The sequence below is a fragment of the Octopus bimaculoides genome, chromosome 30, assembly GCF_046866305.1.
Source record: "Octopus bimaculoides isolate indiv1 chromosome 30, ASM4686630v1, whole genome shotgun sequence".
Taxonomy (NCBI): domain Eukaryota; kingdom Metazoa; phylum Mollusca; class Cephalopoda; order Octopoda; family Octopodidae; genus Octopus; species Octopus bimaculoides.
This window is the reverse complement of record NC_142957.1, coordinates 15,215,376-15,220,578: the sequence shown is the minus strand read 5'-3', so window position 1 is coordinate 15,220,578 and position 5,203 is coordinate 15,215,376. Positions and strand designations below refer to the sequence as shown.

Below are 5,203 nucleotides of genomic sequence, written 5' to 3'. Positions count from 1 at the left end.
AGAAAATTCCTGAAGGGTCAAGGATTGGCGTACATAGTCACATGAGGGTATGCTGCATTTGGTCATGATCTTCAGACGAAAAGAAACTGCCATCAGCAAAAAATTGGGGCTGAAACTGCTTGGAATACATACACCAAGAAGACAGAGGGGACATAGATTGTCAAACAGAGTGAGTGCTTTTATAAGGGGCCTGTAACATAGATTGTCAAACAGGGTGAGTGCTTTTATAAGGGGCCTGTAACATAGATTGTCAAACAGGGTGAGTGCTTTTATAAGGGGCCTGTAACATAGATTGTCAAACAGGGTGAGTGCTTTTATAAGGGGCCTGTAACATAGATTGTCAAACAGGGTGAGTGCTTTTATAAGGGGCCTGTAACATAGATTGTCAAACAGGGTGAGTGCTTTTATAAGGGGCCTGTAACATAGATTGTCAAACAGGGTGAGTGCTTTTATAAGGGGCCTGTAACAGATTGTCAAACAGGGTGAGTGCTTTTATAAGGGGCCTGTAACATAGATTGTCAAACAGGGTGAGTGCTTTTATAAGGGGCCTGTAACATAGATTGTCAAACAGGGTGAGTGCTTTTATAAGGGGCCTGTAACATAGATTGTCAAACAGGGTGAGTGCTTTTATAAGGGGCCTGTAACATAGATTGTCAAACAGGGTGAGTGCTTTTATAAGGGGCCTGTCAAGTACTTGGAGACAGTTCGTTTGCCACTGGCTCCTTCCCGACAGCCAGCCCTCACCCATGGCACCACAAAGAATTGTCTGCATGTAACAAGAAGTGGAAGGCTGACTGAAGCAGCCCTTCCAATTTTGTGAGTCATTGGAGTGGTCAATGACTCATCGATTCTCAACAAAATTCCTTAAATTCCAGAAGAGAGAGAAGAGGGGAAACGAATACTGGAAGTAGACATCAACACGATTTGAACTCTGAGAGCACAGGTTCCCTGACGAATACTAATATGACTGCTAAATTCCTGATGTCTAGGGGATAGATATCGATTTGTATTAATCTCAACAAAATTCCTTAAATTCCAGAAGAGAGAGATGAGGGGAAACGAATACTGGAAGTAGACATCAACACGATAGCACAGGTTCCCTGACGAATACTAATATGACTGCTAATTTCCTGATGTCTAGGGGATAGATATCGATTTGTATTAGTGCTTTTTCAAATGAAATTTTGGGGGAGAACAGAAGCAACAAATTTACCTTACCATGTCTTACTCATTTTGCCCCATCTAAATTTTTTTTTTAATATTCCCAAAGAGAACGGAGATAATTTTCTGAAATAGCGATCAGATTATATATGTTATAATGCTTTTAATGCATTTAGGGAAGGCCATTTGCTTCGCTGATATAGTTTTTGTGAGGATGCGAACATTTGTGGAAAATATTTTTTTTTCTCAAAATCAAAAATGCAATAAACACTCCTGATCGTGCCCACCCCAACATATATAAGTGCACGCGCGCGCGCGTATATGTATAGTATACAGGGTGTTCAAAAAGTCTCTCCGCAGTGAATTTTTATTCATCCTGACTCTCCAAGGGTCAGACCCCACCAAGATGTATTTCAAAACATGTAGAAGAGTCAACTTCTGTATTGAAAACAAAGGACGATAATTTTTCAACACCTCATAAAGTTTTTTTAAAGTTTAATATATTCTTTTGTAGTCTTATACCACCTTATAAATATTTTGCAATAAAATACTTACTACGGAGAGACTTTCTGAACACCCTGTGTATGTGTATATATATATATATATATATATATATATATATATATATATATATATTGAGTATATATACTCGGTTATAATGTCTTACGTTTAAGCTGGTTCCCATACATTTCCCTGAGGAGAAGTTTACATTTTTAACAGCGCCGATTCCTAAGGATCGCATAGATTGTAATTCTTCGAAACATATGTCGGAATAAAAGTATGCAGTTATAATATACGTTTACTCCATTCTTTAAATTTATATATACTCAAATACCCAAAATATCAAGGAGTTTCTGCCTCACAAACAGGAGTTACACTAGTTATTTTGTGTTCTTTGCTACCCTGCTTTCTATTAACCCAGTTATTTTATCCGAATTATTCTTAATTAGGAGAAAATAAATACATATAATTAAATATATTGAGTATATATATATATGTATTGAGTAATGAATCAGTTTAGACCTAACAAATACTTAAATAGATAGGTAAATAGATAGGTAAATAGATAGATAGATGCATGTGCTAATACATATTCTTTCATATTATCTATTATATATTACATTTAAGTGTATACAGACATATAAGCAAACAAATAGTGAGGCGGTGCTCCAGCATGGCCACAGTCATTGGACTGAAACATAAAAGTATAACTGGGTCTTTTTTAATATAATTTCTCACTTCTCTAGTATAATGTGATCGTTGAAGATGTATATATACCGCACGTGCGTGTGTACTATATATATATATATATATATATATATATATATTAATAATAAAATGACAACAAAAGAATGAGACCTCGATAATTAAGTAAACAGAGGAATCTATATATGTATAGTATAGGACAATCAGTAATATATATATATATATATATATATATAAATTACGGGGTATATATATGGGTGTTTCTGTAATATTGATATAAATAATTAACGATTAACGCATTGTTATCATTGTAGTTGTATATATTGCGTGTGTACATATATACACACAATGGAATATATATTCCACTCACGTGCGATCGAAATATATATATATATATATATATAGACCTATACATCTATGCAGAAATATACATACACAAACACCGGTGTGTATGTATATATAATTATGTATATATATATAGATATATATTCCACTCACATGTGAATGTAATATACATATATACGGTTATACTAACATAAATATATATATACATACAAAGATATTGAGAAGGATATGATCATAATAAATATATATAGTTGTATAGAAATATATATACTTACAGAAAGTGGGTTCCTTCCAAGACCTTTAATTAAGTAAATCACCCTCCAGGGTCGTCGTTACTTCCTCATGTTTAGATCCAAGCTTCCGTCTCTTCTTTTCGCCTCCTTCCGTCAGGGCGATAACAAATAAACAAAAAAAGATTCTCGCTGGATCCTATCAACCGCTGTTTCTTTTACGTATTTGATTAATATTTTGTGTGTACAAGGAGGGGAGTTTTCGTTTTAATTTTATTTCTTTGTCTTGGATTTTGCGGAGCCCAAATATCGAGCTTTTTAAAAAACGAATCCAAGACATTTTTAAGTGGTTTTCGATTGTTGTCTGTGATACATTTAACCCCTCTACAATCCCTCGCAGACAGAATTAGATTCGATTTTATTATTTAATCAGATTCAATTATTCCAGTACGGAATTTTTAAAACCATTTCTGACATGTGCGTTCTGTTATTCAAAAAAAAAAAAATCTATTTATGAAATTGATTTCGTGCCAAACCCAATTTAATATATCATCATCGTTTAACGTCTGCTTTCCATGCTGGTGTGGGTTGGACGGTTTGACTGGGGACTAGTGAGCCAGATGGCTGCACCAGGCTCCAATCTGATCTGGCAGAGCCGGAGTGGTTGGCGTTAGGAAGGGCATCCAGCCGTAGAAACTCTGCCAGATCAGACTGGAGCCTGATGCAGCCATCTGGCTCACCAGTCCTCAGTCAAATCGTCCAACCTATGCTAGTCTGGAAAGCGGACGTTAAATGATGAGGAGGATGATGATATATATATGGAGAATTAGCAAAAAAAAAAAAAAAAAAAAAAGACGAAGACAGGTGGTGTAGACAACAAACAGATGTATTAGTTTAACGCTACATATTGTAAAGCTGAGTTTTTGTAGCAATCTATAGAAATCCACACCTTACAAGATAGCAATCTGGGAGCCACACCAATGGAGTTCTCATGGCCGAAATCGACCATTTATTATTATTATTATTATTATTTTGCTTCTTAACAGGTGAATTTTTGCATTAAAAATAATTTTAAACCGTAACTTCTAACAGTTTTCAAGTCGGAGAAACTGATCATCATGAGTTAAGTTCACTTCTATCGACAGTGCAAACAGATTTTTTTAAAATTTCGTCTTTTTAGTTAGTGATACACAATATAAACGATATTCCAAACTTGCTGGATCCGTTGCTCTACTCATAGCTGGTCGTGCATGAACATGGGAGAGAGCAAGAATTTTTTACAATAGCATCTGGTTGACGAATGCCTGAAATTAAATTTGGGAGAGGGAAACTGCATGGAAGCCCATCATGTATATATATCATCGTCATCATCATTTAACGTTCGTTGTCCACGCTGGCATGGGTTGGACACTATTAAGTAAAGCATAAAAGACAATAGCAAAGGTAAACAATCGGCACCTCAGCCGTTTTCGTGTATAGGTTTCGGTCGAAAACGGTTGATGTGCTGCATATTCTTTACCTTGGGTATAAAAAAAAAAAGATTCTATTCTTTACCTACCTTATCGCAGCCATAAAGTAATTCTTAATTCTTCATCGGCCGTCCACGTTACTTCAATCAGGAGTAACGAGCAAGAATCCTAAAAGACTCTCTGGAACCAGATTGCTATTAAATTCCCGACACGAGATTTATAGCCCTTTTCCCCATTTCAAACGCTATTATTGCAAGCATGATATTCCCTATTCATGGATTACACATGAAAATGTCCTTACCGTCTAGAAGCAACCTATGGGTGCTGGAATTCTTCGTTAGCCATTTTAGCCTTCGTCTATGAACGACCAACTGAAACGATCTAAGGGAGATAACTCGTCCTCGCAGATCCGCAAGGTTTATTGGTTTAGCCTTCGTTCGCTAATTAACTGACCCGTAATTAACTTACCTCCACCGATTGAAGTCATGGCGTCGATTTGTTCGACTAAAGGCGGTGCTCCAGCATGGCCGCAGTCAAATGACTGAAACTAGTAAAAGAATATATATATATGTGTATATATATATTTATGTGTGAGTGTGTGTGTATCTCTTTTACTTGTTTCAGTCGTTTGACTGCGGTCATACTGGAGCACCGCCTTTGAGTCGAGAAAATCGACCCCATGACTTATTCATTGTAAGCCTAGTACTTATTCTATCGGTCTCTCTTTTGCTGAACCGCTAAGTTACGGGGACGTAAACACACCAGCATTGGTTGTCAAGCGATGTTGGAGGG

General features: G+C 36.3%; 1 protein-coding gene across 6 annotated transcripts in view; it reads right to left on the bottom strand.

Moving 5' to 3' along the window:
* LOC149130225 (uncharacterized) overlaps nucleotides 1-4,806 on the bottom strand; it is a 38,590-nt gene extending 33,784 nt beyond the window's left edge. Inside the window, exon 1 of one of the 6 annotated variants that reach the window (XR_016239219.1) lies at nucleotides 4,501-4,806. The gene's annotated coding sequence lies outside the window, so the exon portion shown is untranslated. Of the gene's footprint in view, nucleotides 1-2,987; nucleotides 3,535-4,500 lie in introns of those variants that run through there. The other 5 variants (XR_016239220.1, XM_089346338.1, XM_089346341.1 and 2 more) reach the window with 5 other exon arrangements.
* Between the last annotated feature and the right edge of the window lie 397 nt (nucleotides 4,807-5,203).